This window comes from Rattus norvegicus, chromosome 3 (assembly GCF_021556685.1).
Source record: "Rattus norvegicus strain SHRSP/BbbUtx chromosome 3, alternate assembly SHRSP_T2T, whole genome shotgun sequence".
NCBI classification, from domain to species: domain Eukaryota; kingdom Metazoa; phylum Chordata; class Mammalia; order Rodentia; family Muridae; genus Rattus; species Rattus norvegicus.
Genome location: NC_141536.1, coordinates 116,620,448 through 116,634,717, shown reverse-complemented (window position 1 = coordinate 116,634,717; position 14,270 = coordinate 116,620,448).

Sequence of the window (14,270 nt, the reverse complement as noted above, 5' to 3'; positions counted from 1 at the left end):
GTGGAAACCTTGCTTAGAGTGACTTCTCGGAAAGCACGGGGCCAGGGATGTGACCCTCGTTCTCTATTCGTTTAATGAGGTACTAATTGAAACCTACTGTGTCTGGAAGACCTGTTGCTAGGTGCTGGAAATGCAGGGAGACAGCATGGACCTGCTCTCTGTTCTTACCATGTTATAGGAATCCTGCTCTGGAAACTGCGCTTCAAAAGTTCAGATGCATTCATCACTGTGCTGGCAGGCACTGCATCAAACCGCTTTGTCTGTAGTTTCTTACAGTTTTTATAGTTTGAGCAGCAGTGTTGAACTCTCCGACCACCTCAGGGCACTCTCTGCATCCCGTGACCACCGATAGGAAGTGTCTACTGCCGTTCAAGCATGTCTGCAGACACGGGCAGTGCTGGGAATCATTAGGACATTATTGCTTTAGGAAACAGGGCTTTGATGTCTAACCAGACAGCTGTGTCAACTATTTCTTAAGGTAGATTTACAGGCGTTTGCTTTTCCCAAGGCAAGAGGAAAGAGATTCATCCAAAGCTGGCCAGAGCACAAATTTCAGAGCTCAGTAAAACTAGACTCGTTCTGTTTCTGCTTAGCCCTATAGCTCTTGGGCTGAAACTCTTAAGCTGTTAGCAGTGTGTGGCAGCAGTGAGACTATCTTAGGTGCTTATTAATTACTGAATGTTTTATATATATATATATATATATATATATATATATATATACATGTATGTATACACACACACACACACACACACACATATATATATATATATATATATATATATTCCTTCTTCAACAAGTTAGAGGATTAACAAGGACAACAGTGGCACTTGCTGTAAAGAAAAGAACTGGGCTACAGAATTAGGACAGTAAGAATGTTCAGGGAATCCTTCTCTTAGGGATTTTTTTTTTCTTTGTGGTCACAGGAAAGGGAAGTCTGAAGGACTCATTTCATCCAGCCATACCCAGGTCTGAAACACACATCTGCCCACACATTGGTAGACGAACACTTCTCAGCTTTGACCTCCACGGTGGGCCAGAGCGACAATTCTATCACTGGGTCCTGACCCTGCTGTCTGTCAGACTAGAATATTCTCTAGGGAAGACTTTTCTGTCACTTTCAAGCAAATGTCTTAGGACTACCACAGGCAATTTGTTGACTCATGTGATGCAAACGCCGGTAAGGTTTTGCTTCAGGTAGAACTGGAACAAGGTGTTCTCTGAGGACTTGAGGACCTGTCCATCAGGAGGCTCTTTCTCTTCGGTGGTGAAGGCTCCTTATATTCTTTAGTTGGCTTCTAAATGCTCCAGGCCTTGCCAGTGCAAGGTCTCTGTTCTCTGCATCGTTTTCACAGTAACCCTAGCCAATGCTTTATTGCACCTCTTCAGCGGCGTTTGGGTCTTACGATCAATAACGAGCTAATTCCAGTCATCACAGATGGGTTTGTGTGGTTCTCTGGTTGGCCAGAGCATGAACATCATGGAGATATATGATGGAGAAGGGACTGATTCAAAAGGGGTAGGGGTGGGAGACCAGAGCATGATTCCCAGCAGGTAGAGAATGTGCCAGACCACAGCGTCAGCGAATCCGGCTCCAGCGAGTTGAGGGACTGGTGGGGACAGGAAGAGCTGGCAAGCAGCTGCTGTGGGAAATGTACAAGAGACTTCAGACATCTGGCTCGGCATGATGGCTCTCAGTTGGAGCGAAGTAATTATAAAAGAGTATTGCAATACGCACAGCTGTGTGCTTGACACCAGACATCGCTCTCGCACCACTTTATGAATTCATTTTTCAATTTTTGAAAAATAAGAACTAGCCCTTAAAATCACCCCCTATATGGGACATCATAGGATGACTAACAGAGTCAACTAACCTGAACCCTTGGGGCTCCCAGAGACTGAACCACCAGCCACAGAGCATGCATGGGCTGGACCCAGGCCCCCTGCACATATGTAGCAGATGAGCAACTTGCTCTTCACGAGAGTCCCCCAGTGATTGGAGCAGGCTTACCCTGACTCTGTTGACTGACTGTTGAGTCCTGTTCCCCTAACAGAGCTGCCTCATCTGGTCTCAGTGGGAGAGACCTAGTCCTGCAGTGACTTGATGTGCTTGGGTGGGTTGGTACCCAGAGGGGATGTGTGAGGGGGGACTGGAAGGAGGGGGCTGCAATTAGATGAAAAATGAATAAATAAATTAATTAGTGAAAAAATTGTCCTATACATGATGGGTTCCATGATACCATTGTTCTGGTTTCCGTTTTCTAGGTTACTTTCATGGTTACCAAGAGCCATGAAATACACGGTATTTTGGACTCAGATTTTCAATCTCTTGAGTGGAGAGAATACTGACTTTATTGCTCAGAGAGAAAAATTCGGGAGCATCAAGTCAGTCTACAATATACCTGGTTTGCTTTGAGCTGTGTGTGCTACACACTGCTATGTTCTAAGAGTCCAGCCCATGGCCCATGGATTGGTCTAGCTCTGTGCACCAGCCATGGCAGGGGACAGGACCTCAGGACCTGGTTTTCTAGTCGTGACTCTGATCACAGTGCATCTGATTGAGTCCGAGTGAGGCGCATGCCTGTTGGAAGAACAACATTCTACTGTTTGTGTAAAAGAAGTGGCTTTAAGTAATTCTTCTGGAGTTGTAACCTAGGTGCTCTGAAATCCCCTCAAGTGTGGATACTTAGAACATTCCCACACCCCAGAGGACTCGACACAATCTGTTTTAATGAGCTGTTTGTGGGGACAGAGAATATCACAGCCCTTCCAGATGCCTGAGCTTCTGTCCCTGCCCAAGGCCACTGTGCAGTGGTCACAGAGCAGACAGGCACTGGCTACCAACATACCAACACCCTGGTAACCTTTAAAGAAAGAGCCCATTACTAATGGGCAAGCAGTTTCCAGACAACATCAAATACAGTCGCTAGACAGGAAGTCCGTTCCTAATGATACTGACAGTCATTACCATCCTCTGCTTTTGGTCACCCCTCCCCCACCCACCCTCTCCAGGCACCTCACAGGAACCAGCCTAGTGATGGAGTTTATCCATTAATTAAAGGTTCCAAAGCGAGACAACAATAATCCCCACATCAGCCTCGGGAACAACTCTTCCCTAATAGATGCCAGTTTGACGTCCATAACGCTACACAGGAGTGTGCAGATTTATAACAAAGATTTATAATTACTCCTCTGGCGTGTGACTGCACACCAGTGTTGCTGTCACGCACAATTTGTTGTGTTCTGTCTAATTTCAGTTGAGTTTGTTATTTGTTCTCGGGAGCCTTTATTACTGCTGACGGGAAGTGTGTTTTCTGAAAGTGAGGACCTGTTTTGTTCTCTAATGCTTCCTGATCCCTGCCAGGCCCCCTGCAGGAGCTGTTCTGAGGTCTGAGTAGCCAGGGGAGCCTTCTGATTATTGACAAGATGTGTGAAATCTTGGGATGTGGGGAAGGGACACTGGACAGAGAGTGCAGGCCCACGGGCCTGAGCATCGTTCTAGCTCTGCACAGCAGCTGAGGCAGAGGACTGGACTTCCTCAGTTTTCCAGTAAATGCTGCCGAGAGCATTTCAAGCATTAGGAGCCTGCATGTAATGTTTTGCACCAGTCAGTAAATTCTGACCAAAGCCACTGAAGTTTCAGCTGCCTCCTGTATGAATGAAGTTGATGGTTACTACACTATGAGCTGAGAAAGTTCTCAGACACGCAGGGATGCCGTCTGACTAAAAGTTGTTGCGTAACCAGGGCAGTATCTTCTCTACCTGAATTAATCTCATTTCTGATGAACAGTATTGAACACCTACTGTATACACAGCACCTGCCATGCATCAAGGGATCCATTGGTGCTTAAGCAAAGTACTATTCCACACGGTTCGATTTTCAAGGGGGTGGGGAATAAGGTGCCTGTAAAAGAATAAATGGTTCTGACAAGGGCAGGGTTCAATGGTTGTGAGTTCTAGGGAGGAAAGAAAGGGAGTAATGAGGAAAGGGTGGCCACTTAGAGAGGTCACAACGGCCTCTCTGAAGGGGCGACATAAGACCAGAGATGTGTAAGGTTGACATTGAATTCTGGTTGTCTAGTCGTGTGTGTGTGTGTGTGTGTGTGTGTGTGTGTGTGTGTGTATGTGTGTTTTCCAGGCACAGAGAACAGCAAGTCCAAATGCTAACGGGAGAGTGTGTGGTTATTTGTAGTAGAGGAGTAAGCAGGAGGGGATGAGGGAGGGTAGGGGGTGGGAATGGAGCAGAGGCAGATGGGAGCAGATGGTGCTAGGCTTCCACCCCGTTCTGCCGTATACTGCTCCCCCGGCAGCCTTCAAGGGTCCTGCTCAGGATAGTTTATAACACTGCTGTTCAACTGATGGACCCTGAAAAAGACCCTTGACTTTTAACCCATGGGGCATGGGAACTTCTGGGAGGATGTGATCTGGGCCAGGTCAATTGGCATTGCCAAAAGAAGATGATGGAAGGTTCCAGAAGTAACCCAGGAACTTTTCTTTCCTGATATCAAGGACCCAGTCATAATACTTTCTCCAAAGAAGGCAGCAGAGGGATTTGGGACTTCGGGCTCCTGTGTGGTTGGGATTCCCCACAGGAAGGGGTAGGTCTGGAAATGCTGCAGGTGGAGGCTGGGAAGCCAGTTTGCAAAAAAATCAGTAGCACTTGAGAAATTAGCTTGCAGAAGACACATGGAGCTCCCACCTCCCCATCCTTCTAGCCTGAAAAATGTAGCCTCATGCTTTGAGCTTTTATGAAGAAAATTGGTCTCCGAGTTGCTTTATATAAAAAAGATTCATCATTGTCAAGTATATATGTATCATTTTTTTTTTTGAAAATCAAATTGGATTTCAGGGCATTGGAGACTATTGCTTTCGGTTTCCTTTTTGGTTTTTCAGGTTATTCTTCTTCCTGCCCATCTACAAGCATCTGAAAACCATCAAGAATGTTCATGTGAAATTAATAGTCTGGGTTGAGGCAAGGAGTTTTCACTAAACCCTTCCCTGGAGTTAATGCATGATCCCTGAATTCAGGACTGTATGGTCCAGCTGGGGAGATTCCTTAGTGCAACGGTTCTCAACCTGTGGCTCGTGAATTCTTTGTCAAACCTCTTGCTCCAAAAATATCTACACTATAATTCATAACAGTAGTAAAATTACAGTTATGAAGTAGCAACAAATGTAATTTTATGGGTGGGGTCAGCACAGCATGAGGAGCTATGTTAAAGGGTCACGGCCTTAGGAAGGTTGAGAACCAACCACCAGCTTAGAGCAAATGCCAATAGCAAATACACGAAGAGTTATTCTGATGGGGTGGAGGAGAGAGAGGCACTTTGGGCATAGGGGGCAGAGACTTGGCCTGGTGGGAGAACCATGAGGGAGTGATTTTCACACCAAGGCTTAAGGCAGAGCAGACAGCTGATGTGCTACAGGGACATTTTAGAGACAGGAAGAGCTTGATCCTGTAAACCCTGTAGATGGTCTGTGGGACTCATCTCAGAAATGAAAAAAGCAAGCAGAAGACCTAATCAAAGAAGTGGTTAAGAGGGCTTGTTGCTCAGATGTGAAGACCTGAGTTCAGATCCTAGCACCTGTGTCAAAAGCAGTGCATGGCTGCACACACACTCGTAACCCCAATCCTGGAAGGCAGAGACAGGAGTGCCAGCGAGGCTTGCTGGCTGCTAGAGCACCTCCAAGTTCAGCCAAAGGAATAATGAAGAGTTGGTAGAGCAGGATGTCCCCTGTGTCTTCCATGTACAGAATGATGCACACACCTGCACACACACACACACACACACACACACACACACACACACACACAGAGAGAGAGAGAGAGAGAGAGAGAGAGAGAGAGAGAGAGAGAGAGAGAGAGACTGGGTGTGGTGGTAGCACACACCTGTAATCCCATCACTTGGGAGGCAAAGCACATAGAGCTCTGAGCCTGTGGTCAGTCTGGTCTGTACAGTGAGGTCTGGCTAGCTAGGTGTACACAGTCAATCCCTATCTCAAGAACAAAAGCAACCAAGCAAAGGAGAATTGAGGCGAAGGCAGAATGCCATGCACCCACCTTACAGTAGCAGACAGAATGCTAGTCATTCTCCTTCCCCGTTCTTAACATCAACTGATCCTTTTATAGTCTCCATAGCTGCGTCTGTTCCAGAATAGCATGTGGGTGAAATGGTGCAGCACTCAGCCTCTTCTGGGACTTCTTTGACCGAGCGAGGGACACTCGAGGCTCCTTTACGTCTTTCCTCAGCATCCTAGCTCATGTCCTTTGGTCAGTGAGTATTAGCCTGCAAAGTGGGTGGATTAGTTAGGGCTCTCTAGAGGAACAGAGCTGAGAAAGAACATACATACTAAGAGGTTTGGTGTTGTTTGTTTTGATTGGCTTGCACAGTATAGTCTGAGCAGTCCAACAGTGTCTGCCTTCACACTGGGAAGGCCAAGAGCCTGGCAGCTGTTCAGCCCAAGAGTTAGTCACCTCAGCACCTCCAGTCTAGCACTGATGGCCTGGGAACTCCTGGAGAGACACTGGTCTTCTGTCCACATTGGAAGGAGGAAGAAACGGTTCTGGTGTCGGCAAATGATAATAGCAGCAGCAGCAGCAGCAGCAGCAGCAGCAGCAGCAGCAGCAGCAGCAGCAGCAGCAGCAGCAGCAGCGGGGTAGACGAACCTGCCACAAAGACTCAAATAGAGTACATGAACTTGCATGATGAAAAGGCAGCAGGAAGATATGTTGACAAGGATTGAGACTCCTCATTTACAGTGGGTCTCCTTCCTTAACCTAACTGGATCAAGAAAATCCCTTACAGGTGTGCCCAGTCGCTCTTCGCTCTACATCTGGTGAAGTCAGTCAGCCGTCATGATGGACATTCTCTAGTTACTCCATGTATAGACTGAAGGGCATCTTGTTTTTTTTGTGGGAACCTAAATTTATAGCTAAGACCTTTAATTATTATTAAAGTTGTCACTATATTATGTCATTACCTTTTAAAAATGTTTTAAAATTCACATTTGTGCACGAGCCTGTGTGGGTTTATGTGCACCACCTCATGTAACCCTGGAGGCCAGAGAAGGTGTACAATTACAGGAAGGAGCCACCATGTTGTGAATCCAACCCAGGTCCTCTATAAGAGCAGTGAGTGCTTAACCCCTGAGATATTGCTCAAACCCCTGATAATCCTTTTGAAGCGAGGCAGAATGAGTGCGGTCTACATACGGTCAGGAGAGCACTCCGAAGGGAACAACATTTAGCATAAGACCGGAAAGAGCACAAAGGAGCCAGCCATGGTGGAGTAAGGGAGGGCAGTAAGGGTGGGCCTTAGTGAGTGCCTGGGACAATGAGGGTGGCATGGGGATGTGAGTGGCAGTGCCTAGGTCAGCATGGGTGCGTGGAGATCTGAGTCGGAGTACCCAGACCAGCATGTGTGAATGGTGATAAAGACTTGGGGAATCTCATTGACCCACTAGCCATGAGGCTACTGGGACATTATGGCCCAGGCTCCAGAAAGCTCCCTGGGTTTCTAACATCACAGTGTTTCTGTAGAAAATCTGAGTCATGTCCCAACAACCCCACTATGTTAGAATCTAGGTTCTATCTGCAAGCTAAAGAAATGGAGGCTCGGAGCAGGAGGAAGCTCGAATTCCCAGTCTGACCTGACTTTGGGAATAATAGGACACAGACAAGAGAGATGTGGAGTTCAAGATGTCTGCCATAGTTATCAGAGTCCTAGCCTGGGCAGACAGCAAGGGCAAAAAGAGCTTCAGAATTCAATTAGGCAATAAGGAAATTAGTGAGGGAGGCCAGTGGTGACTTCCTGCGTGGGTGGAGGGTGGGCAAGGTAAGGGCTGGGGCTGGGTACTGTAGTCTCAGATTACACAAAGTTAATGAGATGGCCAGAACCCAAGCATCCACAAGATCCACTTCTTACCAGAAAATGGAGTCCTTCGTTGACATGGCAACCAGTCAGAAAATGCTCTCCACGTCTGTCTGCAGCAAGAGAGAACACCCTGCACATCAACGGAGCTCAGTTCCGCCCACTGGTGTATCACGATACAATGTATCCAAGACCCCAAATAAAAATGGCTTAAAGCTCATGGAAAAGTGAGACTAGGGTAGGTTAGGCTCTGTTCTGTTTAGCTTTTGCTGCATAAGCTGCCATAAAACTCAGTGGTTGAGAACAACTACGTGCACTGGGGAATAACTCTTTGATGGTTTTACCTGGACAGAAATAGGGGCTGCAGAGCTCTACAGGGGTTCACTCCATCTCCTTACCACATAAGCTCCGTCCAGGATCCCTCATCTTCCAGCAGGTTAGACCAGCTTCCAATGGAGCACTATATCTCAGGTCAGCACTACAATCAAGCAAATGTGAATGCTGCCTTAAGCAACACCCAGGGCTGGTTTTGCCATGTGTAATTGTTGAAAGCCAGTCATGGGGCAAGTCCACAGAGCGGGAGGAGGCGAGAAGAAGGCAAGACCACATTCCCAGGAAGCTTAAATGGGCGATTACTAAGAAGCCACCAGAACTCCAGAACTCTGCTTCCTCACATTCCACTTGGTCTTCTAGGACTAAGATAGTGACAGAATTCAAACAATAATGTCTGTGGTCCAGGGACAAGATGGAGGAATGGTTAAAATAGAGGGGGAGGACCCATATAGCAGTTAGGTGTTCAGAAGGTGTTCTGGAAGCAGTCATATAACATTTCTGCTTAAATCTCACTGGCCAAATCCTGGCCACCTAGTCAGTTTGTTACAGGGGATGCTGGGTAATACCATTTTTGTTTCATGTGACGATATGGTCATGCAGGAGACTTTGGTCTTTTTAACTTTGTTGCACATGGAACTTTTGTCCCGGAGATGACATAATTGATGTGCTAGAAGGGGTGGTAACTCCTGCAGGATGGAGAACTTTTCGGTTACATGGGCAAAGGCCTTTTAACCTTGCACACATAGGCATTTGATATGTAAAGTATTCACATAAATGTGAAGCTTCAGCATAGAAAATGAACAAATTAGCTGGTGACTCTAATTTGAAATTTGTAATTGATTTTAGACTTGTCGGTTTTTTTCTCTGTTGAAGACCTGTGAACACTGGCGTGATGTACAAGAGGTCTCGAGATTCACTATACTTTAAGTTCTTAAATTAGATTTTCCAAAGTACTTTAAACTCTGGAAAGTTTTGCTTGTTGGGCCAAGTAAGAAAAGTGTTTTGAAAATGAAATTGAGTACATTAAATTAGTAAGTCCTCTGTTAAATGTTGACGATAATCTAATTAACCACACTTGCAAAGGGGATAGATAGTTTTAATGGAGTTGACTATTAATCAAAAGTCTCTTGAAAGTGACTGCAAGGAAGCAGACCAAGTTTTGTAAATTGAACTTAAAGGCTTAAGGACAACTGGGATGTTTTTTTTCTCAAAAAGCAATTGCAAGGCACTGACTCTTAATTAAATAACAAGAACTTTGTTTCAAATTAAATAACAAGACTCTTTGCCTCCTGATATCGCTGATCCCACGCAGGACAAAGTTCCTGCTTGTCCCTTAGACTCACACCCTGCAGGCTGGGTGAGGAACTTTAAGGACCTGGAATTGGCTAGCAACAATAGAATGGGAGGAGAATGCAGGAAGCAGACACAGGAAGCAGGTACAGGAGGCAGAAGTAGGTACTTATCGATAGGCACAGGAGTAGAGATAGGAAGACACAGGGACACACAGACAGGGACACACAGACAGGGACAGACACATACAGACAGGCACAGGCTGCAGGCCCTAGCAGGTACAGGCAGGCACAGGGGAGGTGCTGGTAGGTGCAGAGAGCAGGCACAGGCAGACAGAGGGCAGAAGCAGAAGGGCGGGCACAGGAGGCAGCCCAAGGCCCACCTTGCATGTTTACCTCCCAAACTTACATGCTGCTCTCCTCTCTGTTCTGGAGGTAAGGGTCTGAAGAGATACCTATATTAAGAATGAAAGAGAGTTGGGACCATCACCGATATCCTGAGGGGCTCCTTAAACAGAGGACAGGCTCTCCACCTGGGAGGGGACAATTTCTGCCCTAGTAAAAATCAGAAGCAATCCTTACCATCGTAGTGCCAGCTCCTGGCAGGGACACTGCTGCTTCCTATGTTGACCCCCTGGTGCTCATCTGGCTGCTGTCTTCTCCAGAAACCTCAACCTCACTCCCAGGTCACAGCCCTGTATAGACTCTGGCTCGGAGCTGGGCGACAGCTGAGACTACTTTCTTGTTTTCAGTCTGTGAAAGCAGGGCTGGCCGCCAAGAAGACTAGACTGATGGTCATGTTCCTACTCCGTGCTTAGGCTCCTTCCCTTTCTAGACAGCTCTCTTCCCCACAAGCCCTGTGTCTGCATATAGAGTTGAGATACATGAAGTCGGGGCACACAGTAGGTTCCAGATTTACTTTCAGTGTCCTCTCCAGAAACCCAGTGTGTTTTATGAAGCTCTTGATAAGTCTCAAAACCAATCCTGCTCCTTTGCTTCAGCCCCCACAGGTGCTTCCGGACTTTAGAGACATCACCTTGGGGCACATATCTAAGCTCAAGAGCAACGACGCATCGGTCACAGGGGGCAGCAACAAGCCCGGTGGCTGCAGCCAGCGGTATCTGATCTGGGCGCGCCCCCTTGTGGCCACCTGGATCAATACACTCGGGGGAGTTTTGCCACCATCTGGAGAGGCTGAAGGATCTAAATTCCAATACTAAAACTCTGAGTTTAAGGAAGGAACTCAGTGGTGCACTGACTATGAATGGGCATTAAGATGAACAGCCCTTGGGCTGTTGTTGTTGTTGTAATACCTTGTTTCTCAATGCTGTCTTCTTTTTGGCTAGAAATGATTAAGCAACTTCCCAGTTTCAGAGAAAAGGAAACCATCTTGGATTTCTTCCCCCCCCCCCCCCCCCGGGGCTGGGGACCAAACCCAGGACCTTGCGCTTCCTAGGTAAGCGCTCTACCACTGAGCCAAATCCCCAACCCCACCCATCTTGGATTTCTTGAGGGCATCTGTGGACCTTGAACTTGGATTTCGGTTTCACTCAAGTACAAAGCAATGCCTCTCTCCATCCATTCCAGTTTTCTCCACTTAGTAAGTGAGAAGATGAAGATAGGGTCACAGTAGGGCCGCAGAGACGGCTCCAGATTGAGAGAGCAACTGTTGCTTTTGCAAAGGATCTGGCTCAGTGTCCAGGACTCACGTAGAACTCACAACCATATGTAACTCCAGTTCTAGGGCGTCCAACGTCCTCCTCTGACCTCTCTGGGTCAGGCATGGGCATGGGGCACTCAAATACATCCAGGCAAAATAGTCACACATATAAAATAAAACTAGAGGTTAAAAATAGGATATTGGTTACCTACTCTGCCCAAAGCTCTAGGGGAAGTTTAGAGTAATAACCATGATGAAAGCGAAGTTGATAAACCACAAATGCCGAGGCGCTCAACTAAAGCGGCCCCAAGTGGTGCTGCAAGATGACATGGCAGACTTTATTCAAGGACACCCGCCCATCGCTGAAGGTACATGGGCCAACTCAATAGAGGGGGTGTGGTGTCATTACAGCCGGAAAATGGACTGGACTCAAGTCCAGCACTGAGGACGATGAGTGAGGACATTGTATACATATGCACATGCATTTGTACACATGATTTATGTTCCCACCCCCTGTGCCTGCCTGTCCCTGCTCGGCTTTGTTGTGCATACAGTTGTGTGAGCAGGGGTTCATAATCAAGGAGTGGAACGGAGGCAGCACAAGGTTTCCAAGAGAAGCATTAAGGACAAGGAGTTTCTTGGTTCGTTGAGTTGACAGAATTACCTCTATCCTATCTCAGACCAGTGCAATACCAGACACCAGACAGGGATGGGGGCTCCTATAAAATGACAGCACGCTTGCTTGAACCGGAGTCTGAGAGGACAGAGAAATCTATCGAGCAGAGAACTTAGCTCCATTCATCCCTTCTTTTAATTACTTATCTTCTCATTTGTTTATTTAATTACTTAATTGAATGTTTACTTGTACCTATATTCACCTCCTCCCCATATTTATCATTAACTCCTCTCCTAGTCCATATACTTACCTATTTGTGACTGTTATCTATCTGACCCTCTCTCTCCATCAATCCTCCAGAAATGTATCTATCCATAGTCCTCCTTCCTTGCTTCTTCCCTCCCTCTCTCCTTCCCTTCCTCTTCCTCCCCTGATGCCTCCCCTCAGACTTTCATTCCATCCCTCCCTCCATCTCGTCCTGCTTCCCTGTCTCTTCTTTCCTCTTTGTTTTCCTTCCCACATCCTTCCACCAAGTCCCTTTCTTTCGATCAGCTCCTCCCGTCTTTGAGTCCTCACGCTTACTCTAGAAGTTTAGAAATGGTTTCAATCTCCAGCTCAGAGTCTAAAGCTACTCACGTGTAGTAGGAGTAGTGAGTGACAAGATTGGGCGCTCATCATCATGGTCAGCCTGCAGGAGCTAGGGAGGCGGAGAGGGATCCTGAGTCTCGGGGAGAAGGATGTGGGCAGAGGACACAGTACAATGCTCCAGTGGGATTGGGGACCTGGGGCCTGAGTTTGGAAACACAAGGACCTGCAGGAGACAGTGGAGGGCAGGTCCAGATGCCTGAGTTTGTCCTGTTTCTCTCCTAGGTATTTCCTCCTAAGACCTTTTGGGCTCTGCATGCTGTGTAGCTGAGATTTATGCCCTATCTCCCCCATGCCCCACTCCGGCTTCCCCTGGAGAACAGCCATGTAGTATTGCAGGACAGCCAGGCTGTCTCTAGTGTCGTTGGTGATAGCCCACTCTTTTCCAGTCATTGCTACAATCAGTGTCTGGGCTTCCCCTTGGTCTGTGCTTATACACCAGGCTTCAGGGATGCCTTCATAGAAATAGCTCCTGAAGTGGTTCCAACAGCCCCCTCCTCTACCTCCTCCTCATGCTGATAGGTTTCCAGGCCTTACGCTTTACTCTTTGTTTGATCTCTCCATGTCAGTCAGGCTGGTGTGTACGTAATCCAAAGTTCAGTCTATCCACGCCATTTCCCTGACTCTCAGGGACCACCCTGACCTCACATGGACATTCCTCTGCCTCCTGGGTTGCCCCTCTGAAGATCTAGTATGCGTATAATTTACTTGAAAAAAAAAATACCTTTCAATGAAACTCCCTTCCAGGCCAGGGATTAAGTTCAACCTCCCTTGGGCAGACATTCATAGCTCTTTTATCATCTGGTAATTTCTCTTTCTCCCAGGTTCTATCTTAGATGTTTTCTTCCATGCTCCCCAAAGCTCCACATCTCCCCCAGTACATCTGCTCCTACTTACCTCTCCAGAAGACTGTTGTTCATCTTTCAAAATATGACTGGTGTTGTGTCGACACTCACCATGTTCTAGTGAGTCTGTCCATCGCCAACAATAGGCTGAGAGCCTGTGGTGGTTAATCTTCATGGTCAACTTGGCCGGCACCTAGGGCACGCACTTCTGAGTATGACTGTGAGAGGGTTTCCAGAGTTTTGACTGAGGAGGGGAGACACATCCTAAATATAGACAAGAGTGAGGTAGTAAGCTTCCTCACTCTCCAGCTGCCTCAGCTTGAGCTAAGCTAGCCATCATGCCTTTCCCGCCATATGTCATGATATGACTTTTCTTCTTAAAGCCACCTGAAGGATTTTATCATGGTAACTGGAAGAGCAGCTATTACAAAGGATATGGGAGACTGGGTGTGGTGGTTTGAATAGGAATGGCCTCTATAGACTGTGTTTTTCAATGCTTGGACCATAGGGACTGGCACTAATTGGAGGAGTAACCTCGTTGGAGTGGGTGTGGCCTTGCTGAAGAAATCGTGTCACTGTCGGGAAGGGCTTTGAGGTCTCATATATTCAAGCTAGGCCTAGTGTGGTATTCACTTCTGCTGCCTGTAGATAAAAATATAGAACTCTCAGCTCCTTCTCTGGCATCATATCTTCCAGATTTCCTGCCAATGATAATGGACTGAACCTCTGAAACTGTAAGCCAGTCCCAAGTAAATGTTTTTCTGTGTAAGAGTTGTCATGGTCATGGTGTCTCTTCACAGCAATAAAACCCTAACAAAGACACTAATCCTCAGAGTTTTTACTCCATCTCAGTCTCCAGAACAGCTTCTGGCAAACACTAGATGCTCTGTGAACATAGGCAAGTAGATCAACACAAATTCTTTTTTCTGTAAGTTGGTCATGGTATTTCATCATGGAAACAGAAAAGTAACCAATATGCCTGGTTTTTATGTGGGTACAAGAATTAAAACT